Raw genomic sequence first — 19,021 nt, 5'->3', positions numbered from 1 at the left:
ACGCTACTCGTATCTACAACAGATGATGATGTGTTCTACTTCTGCGGTGCCCCTCTGCCTGCCGCCTGCGCCGTGTGTGCTGCTTATGAAACTGTCAGACGTCACGTGATCACGACTACAAGAAGACCCGCGGGCTACGCTGAGTCTATGCTGTCGGCTGCTTTGCCTGGGCTGTGTGACTGTTTGAATTCACTCAGTCAGGGTCGGTGTTCAACATAACAAGGGGGAAAATATTTACAGAACACCGGCAGCAAGATAGGATCTACTGTCAGACTGGAGATCTTTAAATCTTTTAAAATGCCATTTAACATGTTCCTTTATTATGTTAACTTAGTATATATATATATATATATATATATATATATATATATATATATATACACACTGGGTGTGTGTATAAATGTGTATGTATGTATATATACACACTCAGTATATATATATATATATATATATATATATATATATACATACACACACTCTGTATATATATATATATATATATATATATATATACACCCAGTGTATGTATATATATATATATATATATATATATTTATATATATACTGTATATATATATATTGATAATGAAGAAGAAATGAAGATTCCAGGCGTCCAGCATTAAGTAAAAAAGCTTTATTTAGACATAATATAAGTTAAAAACCTGTGCAGCAGAGTATCCAGGTTGAAAAATGAACACAGCCTAACATGTTTTGGCCAGTCTGGCCGTAATCATAGACATATACCTCCCTCATTGGAGGTGTTTATTTATAGGGCAACTCTCCACCCCTATTAAAAAAAAACAATACAGTTTAACCATTACACTACCAATATTGATATTCTTGAAAACTAACTAAACACTGTATATATATATTTACATTGGTTGTTATTTCTCAAAGACAACTAATCAATGATTAGCAAGAATATACATACAAACATTTTGTAGGATAAAAATACATAATTTTATTTCCTTTCCATTGCTCTATGCAGTTAAAAGGTACTCTCTATATGTGTACTTAACAAATACTCTGTATGTAATGCTTATGTATGTATTCTGCTTATGCTTTTTACTGATGTGTGGATGACTTTACCCTTTTATTAGGTATATGTCAAAACCAGGCGGTCTATAAGACTACAGTGAATTTATCACAGAGCTAATGTACAGCTAGTTGATAGGAGTAAAGACTAATTGCATTTAATTTAATACTACTGTGGTTAATAGTATATATTTACTCCCAGTAGTTAATCACATCAAATTGTGAATTAAACCCTCCTGGATCCAGCGTTTTTAGCTTGTGGATCCAGTAGATTTCCTGTCTCTCTAACATTTTCTGTTTACTTCCACCCCTTCGTGGCATATGTATAGCTTCAATTGCACGCCATCTAAACTTTTCCACATTCTTATTGTGTATCTGTATAAAGTATCTTGAGAGAGCTGAGCAGTGTATGTCGTTAGAGATATACCCTAGATGTTCCTAAATCCTTGTGCGTATGTCTCTAGTCGTTAATCCAACATATTGTTGTTTATGTTCTGAGCACTCAACCAAATAGATAACAAATGTGGAAGAACATTTTACACAACCTCTAGTGGTGAATGTTTCATCTGTTACATAGGATTAACCCCTTATTTTAAATAAGTGCATGGCTTGCAGCGGGATTTACCACATTTATAGGTGCCCACAGCTTCCAGCCATGAGCTACGAGTTCCTTGGTCAGGCAACATGCTTGGCGATAGCAAATTGTCAAGTTCCTAGAATAGATGAAATTGCAGCCATTTTCAATTGTATGCTTTAAAGAGTCATCCCCATACAATATAGGCATATATTTTTTAATAATATTGCAGACTGCTGAAAATTGATTTGAAAATTTTGTAACAAATTTAAGACCCTTACGTTCCGGTCTCTGTTGGCTCTCGCCAAGCATTTGCTTTCTGTCCAAGGATGCCACCTGTGTAGAGATTTTTTAACCATGTTCCTATTATAGCCTCTATCTTCAAAGCGTACCATCAGATCTTTAGATTCTCTATCAAAATCTGAATCTAAGCTACAATTCCTTCTAGCTCTAAGGAGCTGCCACTTAACAATGCCTTTGTACATGTGTTGTGGATGGTTACTATATGCATGTAAAATACAGTTACCTGCAATTGGTTTTCTATACAGTGATGTATTTACTTTCTTGGCAACTTAGACAATCTCTGATGAATGACAACTATGGGTGAATTCAATACCTTTTTCATTTATGTTCAGGTATTCTACAAAATGTTGTATTGTCACTTCATCCCCATGCCAGACAAACAAAAGATCATCAATAAACCTTCTGTAAAAACAAATATGATCAATGAAGGGTTTCTCATCCGCAAAGACGTAGGACAGCTCCCACCAACCCATAAAAAGGTTGGCGTAAGAGGGCGCAAATTTGGCCCTCATAGCTGAGGGCGCCTTTACAGAAATAAAACCCCCTCAAACAAAAAGTAATTGTGGCTCAAAAGGAACTCAACCACTTTAATCAAATAACACTTAAAGACCTCACTCAGGTCAATGTCATTGTCAAGAAAGAATTTAATGGCTTCTAGACTTTTTTTGACATGTGGTATTGCTGAATACAAAGACACCACATCGACGGTCAACCAGTTGTAACCAGGTTGCCACTCAATTGTTTCCATTAGTCTCAGTACATGTGTGGTGTCCCTAATGTAACTAGGTAATTTGTTAACAAGGGGTTGTAGATACGTGTCCAACCATTCTGATGTTGGTTCCAAAAGTGAGCCTATCCCTGCAACAATCGGGCGGCCCTTCACACATATATATATATACACACATACATATACACACACTTTTTTTAACCCCCCCCCCCCCCCCGTGCTTATCTGTCCAGTATTTTTGTTGCAGAGACCTGGCAACCCTAGTTACCAATCACACAAAGCCTAAAAACCCAGTGAAAAATTTGCATAAATAAAGAGAGAAGCGCTCAACCTGGGAATGAACAATAGCATAATAGCTTGTTCTATGGCTAGTTACCACCCAAGAAGCAGCCTATTTTTGCTCAACATGTGCCTTTCACAGAGAATAACTTTCCTGTGGCATACCAGTCCCGAAATAAAAGGCAATCCCTCTCTGAACGAGAGAAACTGCAAAACCCCAGACGTACGTTTCGGCCTAGTGTGGGCCTTGTCAGTGACAAATCACCCACAGCCCAGTCTCCTATTGAACAGTCACATGGCCAAATCACCCAGTAACCAGTCAAACAAAGCCTAGACACCCAGTTACAGTCTCCCATAGACCAGTCACATGGCTAAATCACCCAGTAACCAGTCACACAAAGCCTAGACACCCAGTCACAGTCTCCTATAGACCAGTTACATGACCAAATCACCCAGTAACCAGTCACATAAAGCCTAGACATCCAGTTAGTCTCCTATAGACCAGTCACATGGCCAAATAACTAACTAGTCACATAAAGCATAGACAACCAGTCACAGTCTCCTATAGATCAGTCATATGGCCAAATCACCCAGTAACTATAGTCACACAAAGCCTAGACACCCAGTCACAATCTCCTATAGACCAGTCACATTGATAAATGACCCAGTAACTATAGTCACACAAAGCCTAGACACCCAGTCACAGACTCCTATAGACCAGTCACATGGATAAATCACCCATTAACCAGTCACACAAAGCCTAGACACCCAGTCACAGTCTCCTATAGACCAGTCACATGGCCAAATCACCCAATAACCAGTCACACAAAGTGTAGACACCCAGTCACAGTCTCCTATAGACCAGTCACATGGCTAAATCACCCAGTAACTATAGTTATACAAAGCCTAGACACCCAGTCACAGTCTCCTATAGACCAGTCACATGGCCAAATCACCCATTAACCAGTCACACAAAGCCTAGACACCAAGTCACAGTATCCTATAGACCAGTCATATGGCTAAATCACCCAGTAACCAGTCACACAAAGCCTAGACATCCAGTCAGTCTCCTATAGACCAGTCACATAGCTAAATAACCCAGTAACTATAGTAATACAAAGCCTAGACACCCAGTCACAGTCTCCTATAGACCAGTCACATGGCTCAATCACACAGTAAATAGTCATGCAAAGCCTAGACACCCAGTCACAGTCTCCTATAGACCAGTCATATGGCTAAATCACACAGCAACTATAGTCACACAAAGCCTAGACACCCAGTCACAATCTCCTATAGACAAGTCACATGGATAAATACCCAGTAACTATAGTCACATAAAGCCTAGACACCCAGTCACAGTCTCCTATAGACCAGTCACATGGTCATATCACCCAGTAACTAGTCACACAAAGTGTAGACACCCAGTCACAGTCTCCTATAGACCAGTTATAGGGCTAACTCATCCAGTAACCAGTCACACAAAGCCTAGACATACAGTCACAGTCTTCTATAGACCAGTCATATGGCTAAATCACCCAGTAACCAGTCACACAAAACCTAGACATCCAGTCTACTATAGACCAGTCACATGGCTAAATCACCCAGTAATTATAGTCACACAAAGCCTAGACACCCAGTCACAGTCTCCTATAGACCAGTCACATGGCTAAATAACACAGCAACTATAGTCACACAAAGCCTAGACACCCAGTCACAATCTCCTATAGACCAGTCACATGGATAAAGCACCCAGTAACTATAGTCACACAAAGCCTAGACACCCAGTCACAGTCTCCTATAGACCAGTCACATGGTCATATCACCCAGTAACTAGTCACACAAAGTGTAGACACCCAGTCACAGTCTCCTATAGACCAGTTATAGGGCTAACTCACCCAGTAACCAGTCACACAAAGCCTAGACATACAGTCACAGTCTCCTATAGACCAATCACATGGCCAAATCACCCAGTAACTAGTCACACAAAAAGTAGACACCCAGTCGCAGTCTCCTATAGACCAGTCACATGGCTAAATCACCCAGTAACCAGTCACACAAAGCCTAGACATTCAGTCAGTCTACTATAGACCAGTCACATGGATAAATCACCCAGTAACTATAGTCACACAAAGCCTAGACACCCAGCCACAGTCTCCTGTAGACCAGTCACATGGATAAATCACCAAGTAACCAGTCACACAAAGCCTAGACACCCAGTCACAGTCTCCTATAGACCAGTTACATGACCAAATCACCCAGTAACCAGTCACACAAAGCCTAGACATCCAGTTAGTCTCCTATAGACCAGTCACATAGCCAAATAACTAACTAGTCACATAAAGCATAGACAACCAGTCACAGTCTCCTATAGATCAGTCATATGGCCAAATCACCCAGTAACTATAGTCACACAAAGCCTAGACACCCAGTCACAATCTCCTATAGACCAGTCACATTGATAAATGACCCAGTAACTATAGTCACACAAAGCCTAGACACCCAGTCACAGACTCCTATAGACCAGTCACATGGATAAATCACCCATTAACCAGTCACACAAAGCCTAGACACCCAGTCACAGTCTCCTATAGACCAGTCACATGGCCAAATCACCCAATAACCAGTCACACAAAGTGTAGACACCCAGTCACAGTCTCCTATAGACCAGTCACATGGCTAAATCACCCAGTAACTATAGTCATACAAAGCCTAGACACCCAGTCACAGTCTCCTATAGACCAGTCACATGGCCAAATCACCCATTAACCAGTCACACAAAGCCTAGACACCCAGTCACAGTATCCTATAGACCAGTCATATGGCTAAATCACCCAGTAACCAGTCACACAAAGCCTAGACATCCAGTCAGTCTCCTATAGACCAGTCACATAGCTAAATCACCCAGTAACTATAGTAATACAAAGCCTAGACACCCAGTCACAGTCTCCTATAGACCAGTCACATGGCTCAATCACACAGTAAATAGTCATGCAAAGCCTAGACACCCAGTCACAGTCTCCTATAGACCAGTCATATGGCTAAATCACACAGCAACTATAGTCACACAAAGCCTAGACACCCAGTCACAATCTCCTATAGACAAGTCACATGGATAAATACCCAGTAACTATAGTCACATAAAGCCTAGACACCCAGTCACAGTCTCCTATAGACCAGTCACATGGTCATATCACCCAGTAACTAGTCACACAAAGTGTAGACACCCAGTCACAGTCTCCTATAGACCAGTTATAGGGCTAACTCATCCAGTAACCAGTCACACAAAGCCTAGACATACAGTCACAGTCTCCTATAGACCAATCACATGGCCAAATCACCCAGTAACTAGTCACACAAAAAGTAGACACCCAGTCGCAGTCTCCTATAGACCAGTCATATGGCTAAATCACCCAGTAACCAGTCACACAAAACCTAGACATCCAGTCAGTCTACTATAGACCAGTCACATGGCTAAATCACCCAGTAATTATAGTCACACAAAGCCTAGACACCCAGTCACAGTCTCCTATAGACCAGTCACATGGCTAAATAACACAGCAACTATAGTCACACAAAGCCTAGACACCCAGTCACAATCTCCTATAGACCAGTCATATGGCTAAATCACACAGCAACTATAGTCACACAAAGCCTAGACACCCAGTCACAATCTCCTATAGACAAGTCACATGGATAAATACCCAGTAACTATAGTCACATAAAGCCTAGACACCCAGTCACAGTCTCCTATAGACCAGTCACATGGTCATATCACCCAGTAACTAGTCACACAAAGTGTAGACACCCAGTCACAGTCTCCTATAGACCAGTTATAGGGCTAACTCATCCAGTAACCAGTCACACAAAGCCTAGACATACAGTCACAGTCTTCTATAGACCAATCACATGGCCATATCACCCAGTAACTAGTCACACAAAAAGTAGACACCCAGTCGCAGTCTCCTATAGACCAGTCATATGGCTAAATCACCCAGTAACCAGTCACACAAAGCCTAGACATTCAGTCAGTCTACTATAGACCAGTCACATGGATAAATCACCCAGTAACTATAGTCACACAAAGCCTAGACACCCAGCCACAGTCTCCTATAGACCAGTCACATGGATAAATCACCAAGTAACCAGTCACACAAAGCCTAGACACCCAGTCAAAGTCTCATATAGACCAGTCACATGGTCATATCACCCAGTAACTATACACACAAAGTGTAGACACCCAGTTACAGTCTCCTATAGACCAGTCACATGGATAAATCACCCAGTAACCAGTCACACAAAGCCTAGACACCTAGTCACAGTCTCCTATAGACCAGTCACATGGCCAAATAACCCAGTAACTAGTCACACAAAGTGTAGACACCCAGTCACAGTCTCCTATAGACCAGTCATATGGCTTAATCACCCAGTAACCAGTCACACAAAGCCTAGACATCCAGTCAGTCTCCTATAGACCAGTCACATGGCTAAATCACCCAGTAACTATAGTCACATAAAGCCTAGACACCCAGTCAATCTCCTATAGGCCAGTCACATGGCTAAATCACCCAGTAACTATAGTCACACAAAGCCTAGACACCCAGTCACAGTCTCCTATAGACCAGTCACATGTAGGGTTGCCAGGTGTCCGGTATCTGACCGGACAGTCCGGTATTTCCATTTCCTGTCCGGTAATATCTGTTTAAAAAAAATGGACATGTAAATGTCTTAACTTTCGATATCCATGGCTGCTCCTTCCCTGTGTCAAACCCACCCATTCTGGCTAATGGTTGCAGCAGGGCAGCCGCATGTGTGCCTCACACTGATTGACAGTGCCTTTTCCTTGGCTGAGCCGCCTCGGCTGTGTGTAGGGTTGCCACCTCGGCCATGTTTTCCTGGACACTTATGAGTTACACATGCTGCAGGGTGTGCAGGGAGGAACATGAATAATGCTGTCCAGGGTCACTATTTTTTGCTGTCCATCAGCACAATGCAGGTTTCCCTCCGAACACCCTGCAGCATGTGTAAGTCATAAGTGTCCAGGAAAACATGGCCGAGGTGGCAACCCTAGCTGTGTGTGAGATGGTATCTTGGTAAGGAATAGGCCTCAGGTTGGACCTGTGAGTGTCAGCAAGAATAGCAGGCAAACTGGCACATCAAGGCAGGATGTGTCCTACGGATATACTGCAGCGTATAGAGATATGACTGCTGAAAGATAATGCATAGGTCTTGATGTGTTGCAGCAAGCAGCCAATAGGGCTGTGTGATGTGACAGCTCAATAAAAGTGGAAAGTGGAAGATGTGACAGCTCTGAGAGAGGAGGTCTAACCTAGCGGGTGTAACAGCATAGAGAGAGTATTGGTGGCAGAAAGATACTGAAGGAATTGACAGAGGTCCAACGGTCTGACTGAAAGAAGTGTCAGCTAGAGGGACAAAGGTAGGGCTGGTATACATGACAGCTAGGAGAAAGATGAATAGACATGTAGTTATTACTGATTAGGAGATTTAGGAAAGGCAAATAGGATAAATATATAAACAAATTAATATATATATAATATATATATACAGTATATCTAAGAGAAAACTATAAGTAAACCTAATTCCACATCCCCCCATTTTCAGCTAATCAAATACAAAATTCTGACACCTCTCTTTCTAGAACAAACCAGTGTATACATCACACTCCAATTAAGATAAATCAAAGTAATATTTATTAGGGCAATAAAAAGAAAACAATTCAACTGAGCCTATATCAGGGATCCCTGTATAAATGTTACCGATAAGAATATTGCAGTTTGATATATATACTAGCCATGTGATGTAGCACACATAGCCAGCAAAAGTGTTAAAGTGAAGGTCAATTTTCATCAATGAGTGCCCGGTTTTTAAAAATACTTTTTAAAACAGGGGCACTTTCATTGATGAAAATTAACATTGCACTGGATTTTAAGAAATACTTACCTTTTTCTCCTGCAAAACCGGATCGCCGATCTCAGCCTCAGTTCCTCTGTAGTGACGTCAGAAATGACAAAAACCGGCTTCCTCCAATCATGGCTTGCACCCCAGAGCGTCCAGCTCGTGATGCCTGGCTGTGATTGGAGGAAGCCAGTTTCGTCATTGCTGTTGTCTACAGCAGGAAGAAGAAGGAGGGAGATCGTCGATCCGGCATTGCAGGAGTAAAAGGTAAGTATTTCTTAAAATCCAGTGCAATGTTAATTTTCATCAATGAAAGTGCCCCTGATTTTAAAAGTATTTTTAAAAACCGGGCACTCATTGATGAAAATTGACCTTCACTTTAAAGTTCCATTTGGGATGGTGTACATTGTATCCACAACATGTTGCAAACTTTAACAGTACAGGGTTGAATAAGTCTCTCTTCATAGTAACAGGGGTTTGACCATAAAAATCACCAAAGCATGTAAACAAATCAGGGGTCCTCCCAGAGACCGAGCTCACCGGACCAAAAGATCTCCCACAGGGACTCACCAGTTCTGACTTGGTTGTTAGGTGTACAGATTTCCTTAACCACAGGGTATTGCTGCTGCTTATTTCCAAGACCGGTGTCTCTTGTTTCAGGAAATACATGGTGCTAGTTCATGCTGTGAAAATACTTATCTGTAAATGCACACACTATTAGTTAATCATAGTGTGTCTTTCCAGCTTCCAGCTGGAAAAACACACTATGAGTAATAGTGTGTGCATTTTCTGTTTACTGAGCCAAAATTCTCTCCTCTTTGATTGAAGGGACATTTCTTACTTTTGACCGTATACAGATGAGTATTTTCACAGCATGAATTAGCACCATGTATTTCCTGAAACAAGGTACACCGATCTTGGAAATAATTGTCATTCAATTACTAGTGGGAACCAAAACCCAAGCTAGAGGACACAGAATGAATAGGGGGGAGCATAAGACAGGCAGACCTAAATAAAAGGCACCATCGCTTGAAGAACCTTTCTCCCAAAAGAGGCCTCAGCCAATGCAAAAGTATAAAATTTATAAAATTTGGAAAAAGTGTGCAGAGAGGACCAAGTTGCAGCTTTGCAAATCTGTTCCACAGAAGCTTCATTTTTGAAAGCCCAAGAAGAGCAGACAGCCCTCGTGGAATGAGCCGTAATTCTCTCAGGAGACTGCTGACCAGAAGTTTCATAAGCAAAACCAATCATACTTCTCAAACAGAAAGAAAGAGAAGTTGCAGTAGCCTTCTGACCTTTACCCTTTCCCGAGAAACAAAAAAAAGGGCAGAAGACTGGCGAAAATCCTTTGTCGTCTGTAAATAGAATTTTAGAGCATGCACAACATCCAAGTTGTAGAACAGACGCTCCTTATGAGAAGAAGGATTGGGACAGAGGGAAGGAACAACAATTTCCTGATTAATATTTCTAATTGAAACCACTTTAGGAAGAAATCCCAACCTAGTACAAAGAACCACCTTATCCACATGAAAGATAAGGTAAGGCAAATCACACTGCAAAGCCGAAAATTCCGAAACTCTCCGAGCAGAAGAGATAGCAACAAGAAACAAAACCTACCAAGATAACAACTTAATATCTATGGAATGCATTGGCTCAAACGGAGCCTAATGCAAAACTTTAAGAACAAGGTTAAGACTCCAAGGAGGAGTAACAGATTTAAATACAGGCCTGACTCTGACCAAGGCCTGACAAAAGGATTGAACATCTGGTACAACTGCCAGACGTTTATGTAACATAATAGATAAAGCAGAAATCTGGCCTTTTAGAGAATTGACTGACAACCCTTTATCCAAACCTTCCTGGAGAAAAGACAAAATTCTAGGAATCCTGACCCTATTTCAAGAGTAGCCCTTAGATTCACACCAATAAAGGTATTTATGCCATACGTTATGGTAAATTTTTCGAGTAACATGATCATGGTCTCAATGACCGGCTCAGAAAAACCACGCTTAGACAGAACTAAACGTTCAATCTCCAAGCAGTCAGCTTAAGAGAAATGAGATTTGGATGGATAAATGGACCCTGAGTTAGAAGGTCCTTCCTCAGAGGCAACCTCCGAGGTGGCAGAGATGACATCATCACTAGGCCTGCATACCAGATCCTGCGAGGCCAAGCAGGGGCTATTAGAATAACTGACGCTCTCTCCTGTTTGATACGAGCAATAACTCGTGGCAGAGGAGCAAACAGTGGAAACAGATAAGCTAGACGGAACACCCAAGGAACTGCCAGAGCATCTATCAAAGCTGCCTGTGGATCTCTTGACCTTGACTCGTACCTTGGAAGCTTGGCGTTCTGCTGAGGGTTAACCTGGAGAACACCTCCGGATGGAGAGCCCATGCCCCAGGATGAAATGACTGTCTGCTCAGGAAATCTGCTTCCCAGTTGTCCACTCCAGGAATATGGATGGCAGATAGACAATAATTGTTAGCTTCCACCCACTGAATAATCTGAGCCACCTCCTTCATAGCTAAGGAACTCCGAGTTCCTCCCTGGTGGTTGATGTAAGCCACTGACGTGATGTTGTCTGACTGGAGTCTGATAAACCAGGCTAAAGACATCTGAGGCCAAGACATCATTTTAAAGTACCCTAACTATTATACTAAAATTACATTAAACTATATTAAACTATAAATTAATCTACCCTAACTGTTAGACTAAATTACATTAAACTATATTAAACTATTAATTAATCTACCTTAACTATTATTCTAAAATTACATTAAGCTACAAATTAAATTAACTATATTATATATTTAACCCCTTAATGACAACTGACGTACCAGGTACGCCATGCATTAACAAGCAGTTAATGACAATGGACGTACCTGGTACGTCAGTTGTCTAACAGAGTGCTGGAAGTGATCACAATCACTTCCAGCAGCTCTGAGGGTATTGCAGTGATGCCTCGATATGGAGGCATCCTGCAATACCCCTTTACAAGACTCCGATGCAGAGAGAGCCACTCTGTGGCCCTCTCTGCACCGGTAGTGATGGTGCCGATGGTGCCTTTGTCCGGTGGGAGGAGGGAGCGTGTGCGCGCGCGTGCACGATGCCGCACATGCGCGCATTAGCCACACTGACACCAATGAAAAAGGAAGGAGAAAAAAAGTTTTTTTTTTTTTTTTTTACATTTAAAAGGATCTGGGAGGGGGAGGGGGTGGGGGTATTGTGGGGGGGCTGCTACACTACAGAAATAATTAAACATACAAATAAAAGTTATAAATAAAATTAAAATAGTTTGGTTTGTGGGGCCAAACTGGGTACTGGCAGACAGCTGCCAGTACCCAAGATGGCGGTAATTAGGTAGGGGAGAGGGTTAGAGAGCTGGAGGGGGGGATCAGGGAGGTTGGTGCTAAGGCAGGGGTCCATCACAACTAAAATATTTTATAATTTTTATTTAAAAAAAAAAAAAACTCTTTTATTTAGTACTGGCAGACTTTCTGCCAGTACTTAAGATGGCGGTAACAATTGTGGGGTGGGGGAGGGAAGAGAGCTGTTTGGGAGGGATCAGGGGGTGGGATGTGTCAGGTGGGAGGCTGATCTCTAAAATTAACCCTGCAAGCTCCCTACAAGCTACCTAATTTAACCCCTTCACTGCTGGGCATAATTCACGTGTGGTGCGCAGCAGCATTTAGCGGCCTTCTAATTACCAAAAAGCAACGCCAAAGCCATATAAGTCTGCTATTTCTGAACAAAGGGGATCCCAGAGAAGCTTTTACAACAATTCCTGCCATAATAGCACAAGCTGTTTGTAAATAATTTCAGTGAGAAACCTAAAATTGTGAAAAATGTAAAGGTTTTTTTTTTTATTTGCTCGCATTTGGCGGTGAAATGGTGGCATAAAATATACCAAAATGGGCCTAGATCAATACTTGGGGTTGTCTACTACACTACACTAAAGCTAAAATTAACCCTACAAGTTCCCTACAAGCTCCCTAATTAACCCCTTCACTCCTGGGCATAAAACATGTGTGGTGCGCAGCGGCATTTAGCGGCCTTCTAATTACCAAAAAGCAACCACAAAGCCATATAAGTCTGTTATTTCTGAAAAAGGGGATCCCAGAGAAGCATTTACAACCATTTGTGCCATAATTGCAGAAGCTGTTTGTAAATAATTTCAGTGGGAAACCTAAAGTTTGTGACAAAATTTGTGAAGAAGTGAACTTTTTTTTTTTTTTTTTTATCGCATTTGGCGGCGAAATGGTGGCATGAAATATACCAAAATGGGCCTAGATCAATACTTTGGGATGTCTTCTAAAACAAAATATATACATGTCAAGGATATTCAGGTATTCCTGACAGATATCAGGGTTCCAAAGTAACTAGCGCTAATTTTGAAAAAAAGTGGTTTGGAAATAGCAAAGTGCTACTTGTATTTATTGCCCCATAAATTGCAAAAAAAGCAAAGAACATGTAAACATTGGGTATTTCTAAACTCAGGACAAAATTTATAAGCTATTTAGCATGGGTGTTTTTTGGTGATTGTAGATGTGTAACAGATTTTGGGGGTCAAAGTTAGAAAAAGTGTGTTTTTTTCCATTTTTTCCTCATATTTTATCATTTTTTTTTAGTAAATTATAAGATATGATGAAAATAATGGTATCTTTAGAAAGTCCATTTAATGACGAGAAAAACGGTATATAATATGTGTGGGTACAGTAAACGAGTAAGAGGAAAATTACAGCTAAACGCAAACACTGCAGAAATGTAAAAATAGCCATTGTCATTAAGGGTAAGAAAATTGAAAAATGGTCCGGTCATTAAGGGGTTAAACACCTAACCCTACTCAAATAATTTTATTCTACAATTAAAAATTATAAAGTTACAAAAAACTAACAACTAAGTTACAAAAAATAACAAACACTAAGGCCTAGATTTAGAGTTTTGCGGCACAAGGGGTGCGTTAGCTACGCATGCTTTTTTCTGGCCGCACCTTTTAAATACCGCTGGTATTTAGAGTTCACAGAATGGCTGGGTTTTCAGTGCGTTAGGCTCCAAAAAGGGAGCGTAGAGCATAATTTAACGCCACTGCAACTCTCGATACCAGCGTTGCTTACGGACGCGGCCAGCTTCAAAAACGTGCTAGTGCACGATTCCCCCATAGGAAACAATGGGGCTGTTTGAGCTGAAAAAAAACCTAACACCTGCAAAAAAGCCGCGTTCAGCTCCTAACGCAGCCCCATTTTTTTCTATGGGGAAACACTTCCTAAGTCTGCACCTAACACTCTAACATGTACCTCGAGTCTAAACACCCCTAACCTTACACTTATTAACCCCTAATCTGCCGCCCCCACTATCGCTAACCCCTGCATTTTATTATTAACCCCTAATCTGCCACTCCGTACACCGCTGCCACCTACATTATAGCTATGTACCCCTAATCTGCTGCGCCTAACACCGCCGACCCCTATATTATATTTATTAACCCCTAATCTGCCCCCCTGAACGTCGCCTCCACCTGCCTACACTTATTAACCCCTAATCTGCCGAGCGGACCGCACCGCTACTATAATAAAGTTATTAACCCCTAATCCGCCTCACTCCCGCCTCAATAACCCTATAATAAATAGTATTAACCCCTAATCTGCCCTCCCTAACATCGCCGACACCTAACTTCAAGTATTAACCCCTAATCTGCCGATCGGAGCTCACCGCTACTCTAATAAATGGATTAACCCCTAAAGCTAATTCTAACCCTAACCCTAACACCCCCCTAAGTTAAATATAATTTTATTCTAACGAAATAAATTAACTCTTATTAAATAAATTATTCCTATTTAAAGCTAAATACTTACCTGTAAAATAAACCCTAATATAGCTACAATATAAATAATAATTACATTGTAGCTATTTTAGGATTAATATTTATTTTACAGGCAACTTTGTATTTATTTTAACCATGTACAATAGCTATTAAATAGTTATTAACTATTTAATAGCTACCTAGTTAAAATAATTACAAAATTACAAGTAAAATAAATCCTAACCTAAGTTACAATTAAACCTAACACTACACTATCAATAAATTAATTAAATAAAATACCTACAATTATCTACAATTAAACCTAACACTACACTATCAATAAATTAATTAAATACAATATCTACAAATAAATACAATTAAATAAACTAATTAAAGTACAAAAAATAAAAAAGAACTAAGTTACAAAAAATAAAAAAATATTTACAAACATTAGAAAAATATTACAATTTTAAACTAATTACACCTACTCTAAGCCCCCTAATAAAATAACAAAGACCCCCAAAATAAAAAAATGCCCTACCCTATTCTAAATTAAAAAAGTTCAAAGCTCTTTTACCTTACCAGCCCTGAACAGGGCCCTTTGCGGGGCATGCCCCAAAGAATTCAGCTCTTTTGCCTGTAAAAAAAACACATACAATACCCCCCCCCCAACATTACAACCCACCACCCACATACCCCTAATCTAACCCAAACCCCCCTTAAATAAACCTAACACTAAGCCCCTGAAGATCTTCCTACCTTATCTTCACCATGCCAAGTTCACCGATCCGTCCTCGGAAGTCTTGATCCAAGCCTCGGAAGTGTTGATCCAAGCCCAAGCGGGGGGCTGAAGAGTGACGTCCATCCTCGGGCTGAAGTCTGGATCCAAGCGGCGGCTGAAGAAATCCATCATCGGGATGAAGTCTTCTATCAAGCAGCATCTTCAATCTTCTTTCTTCCGGAGCGGAGCCATCTTCTTTCCAGCCGACGCGGATCCATCCTCTTCTAACGACGCCTACTAGCCGAATGACGGTTCCTTTAAATGACGTCATCCAAGATGGCGTCCGTCGAATTCCGATTGGCTGATAGGATTCTATCAGCCAATCGGAATTGAGGTAGGAAAATTCTGATTGGCTGATGGAATCAGCCAATCAGATTGAGCTCGCATTCTATTGGCTGATCGGAACAGCCAATAGAATGCGAGCTCAATCTGATTGGCTGATCGGGGGTTAATACTTGAAGTTAGGTGTCGGCGATGTTAGGGAGGGCAGATTAGGGGTTAATACTATTTATTATAGGGTTATTGAGGCGAAGTTGAGGGGGGCAGATTAGGGGTTAATAAATATAATATAGGGGTCGGCGGTGTTAGGCGCAGCAGATTAGGGGTACATAGCTATAATGTAGGTGGCAGCGGTGTACGGAGCGGCAGATTAGGGGTTAATAATAATATGCAGGGGTCAGCGATAGCGGGGGTGGCAGATTAGGGGTTAATAAATATAATATAGGGGTCGGCGGTGTTAGGGGCAGCAGATTAGGGGTTCATAGGGATAATGTAGGTGGCAGCGGTGTGCGGTCGGCAGATTAGGGGTTAAAAAATTTTAATAGAGTGGCGGCGATGTGGGGGGACCTCGGTTTAGGGGTACATAGGTAGTTTATGGGTGTTAGTGTACTTTAGAGCACAGTAGTTAAGAGCTTTATAAAGCGGCGTTAGCCCAGAAAGCTCTTAACTACTGTTTTTTTTCTGCGGCTGGAGTTTTGTCGTTAGATTTCTAACGCTCACTTCAGCCACCGGTGTTAGAAAGATCCCATTGAAAAGATAGGATACGCAATTGACGTAAGGGGATTTGCGGTATGGAAAAGTCGCAGCTGGAAAGTGAGCGTTAGACCCTTTAATGACTGACTCCAAATACCAGAGGGCGGTAAAAACCAGCGTTAGGAGCCTCTAACGCTGGTTTTGACGGCTACCGCCCAACTCTAAATCTAGCCGTAAGTTACAAAAAAATAAATAAACACTAAGTTACACTTACATATTTAAACTAATTACACCTAATCTAAGAGCCCTATGAAAATAAAAAAGCCCCCCCAAAATAACAAAAAAAAACCCTACCCTACAATAAACTACAAATAGCCCTTAAAAGGGCCTTTTTGCGGGGCATTGCCCCAAAGAAATTAGCTCTTTTACCTGTAAATCAAAAATACAAATACCCCCCAACAGTAAAACCCACCACCCATACAACCAACCCCCCCAAATTAAAACCTAACTAAAAAAACCTAAGCTCCCCATTGCCCTGAAAAGGGCATTTGGATGGGCATTGCCCTTAAAAGGGCATTTAGCTCTATTGCAGCCCAAACCCTAATCTAAAACTAAAACCCACCCAATAAACCCTTAAAAAACCTAACACTAACCCACTAACCACTAACTAGAGCGGCTCTATCTTTAAGACATCCGACGCGGAGCATCCTCTTCGTTCGACGTCTTCTTCCCGAATGAATGTTCCTTTAAATGACATCATCCAAGATGGCGTCCCTTAGATTCCGATTGACTGATAGAATTCTATCAGCCAATCGGAATTAAGGTTGAAAAAATCCTATTGGCTGATGCAATCAGCCAATAGGATTGAGCTGATTGGAACAGCCAATAGAATGCAAGCTCAATCCTATTGGCTGATTGGATCAGCCAATAGGATTGAAGTTCAATCCTATAGGCTGATTGCAGCAGCCAATAGGATTTTTTTCAACCTTAATTCCGATTGGCTGATAGAATTCTATCAGCCAATCGGAATCTAAGGGATGCATCTTGGATGAAGTCATTTAAAGGAACCTTCATTCATCGTTAGCCATCGAAAGAAGAGGATGCTCCGTGCCAGATGTCTTGAAGATGGAGCCGCTCCACGTTGGAAGGATGAAGATAGAAGATGCCGTCTGGATGAAGACTTCTGCCCGTCTGGAGGATCAATTCTGCCCGTCTGGAGGACCACTTCTGCCGGCTTTGTTGAGGACATCTTGCCGCTTGGATGAAGACTTCTCCCAGTAAGTGAATCTTCGGGGGTTAGTGTTAGGATTTTTTAAGGGTGTTTTGGGTGGGTTTATTTTTTAGGTTAAGGTTTTGGGCTGCAATAGAGCTAAATGCCCTTTTAAGGGCAATGCCCATCCAAATGCCCTTTTCAGATCAATGGGGAACTTAGGTTTTTTTAGTTAGGCTTTTATTTGGGGGGTTGGTTGTGTGGGTGGTGGGTTTTACTGTTGGGGGGTTGTTTGTATTTTTTTTTGCAGGTAAAAGAGCTGATTTCTTTCGGGCAATGCCCCACAAAAGGCCCTTTTAAGGGCTATTGGTAGTTTATTGTAGGCTAGGTTTTTTTTTATTTTGGGTGGGCTTTTTTTATTTTGATAGGGCTATTAGATTAGGTGTAATTAGTTTAAAGATCTTGTAATTTGTTTTTTATTTTCTGTAATTTAGTGGGGGTTTTTTTTTTGGTAATTTAGCTAATTTATTTAATTGTATTTAATGTAGGGAATTTATTTAATTGTAGTGTAGCGTTAGGTGTTATTGTAACTTAGGTTAGGTTTTATTTTACAGGTCAATTTGTATATATTTTAGCTAGGTAGTTATTAAATAGTTAATAACTATTTAATAACTATTGTACCTAGTTAAAATAAATACAAACTTGCCTGTAAAATAAATATAAATCCTAAGCTAGCTACAATGTAACTATTAGTTATATTGTAGCTAGCTTAGGGTTTAATTTACAGGTAAGTATTTAGTTTTAAATAGGAATTATTTTGTTAATGATAGGAATTTTTCTTTATATTTATTTTAATTATATTTAAGTTAGGGGGTGTTAGGGTTAGACTTAGATTTAGGGGTTAATAAATATAATATAGTGGCAGCGACGTTGGGGGCGGTAGATTAGGGGTTAATAAATGTAGGTAGGTGGCGGTGATGTTAGGGGCAGCAGATTAGAGGTTAATAAATATAATGTAGGTGTCGGTGATGTTGGAGGCAGCAGATTAGGGGTTAATAAGTATAATGTAGGTGGCGGCGATGTCGGGGGTGGCAGATTAGGGGTTAATAAGTGTAAGATTAGGGGTGTTTAGACTTGGGTTCATGTTAGGGTGTTAGGTGTAAGCATAAATTTAGTTTCCCCATAGGAATCAATAAGGCTGCGTTACTGAGATTTACGCTGCTTTTTTGCAGGTGTTAGACTTTTTCTCAGCCGGCTCTCCCCATTGATGTCTATGGGGAAATCGTGCACAAGCACGTACAACCAGCTCACCGCTCACTTAAGCAGCGCTGGTATTGGAGTGCAGTGTGGAGCGCGATTTTGCTCTATGCTCACTTCTTGCCTGTTAACGCCGGGTTTGTAAAAACCCGTAATACCTACCAGTG

General features: G+C 40.9%; 1 protein-coding gene across 1 annotated transcript in view; it reads right to left on the bottom strand.

The window, feature by feature from the left end:
* LOC128662501 (protein tyrosine phosphatase domain-containing protein 1-like) overlaps positions 1-19,021 on the bottom strand; it is a 292,909-nt gene that overhangs the window by 87,348 nt on the left and 186,540 nt on the right. The gene's annotated exons all lie outside the window — the stretch shown is intronic.

The sequence above is a fragment of the Bombina bombina genome, chromosome 6 (assembly GCF_027579735.1).
Source record: "Bombina bombina isolate aBomBom1 chromosome 6, aBomBom1.pri, whole genome shotgun sequence".
Lineage (NCBI taxonomy): Eukaryota > Metazoa > Chordata > Amphibia > Anura > Bombinatoridae > Bombina > Bombina bombina.
Note: the sequence above shows the minus strand (reverse complement) of the source record. Positions and strands in the feature narration are given on the sequence as shown.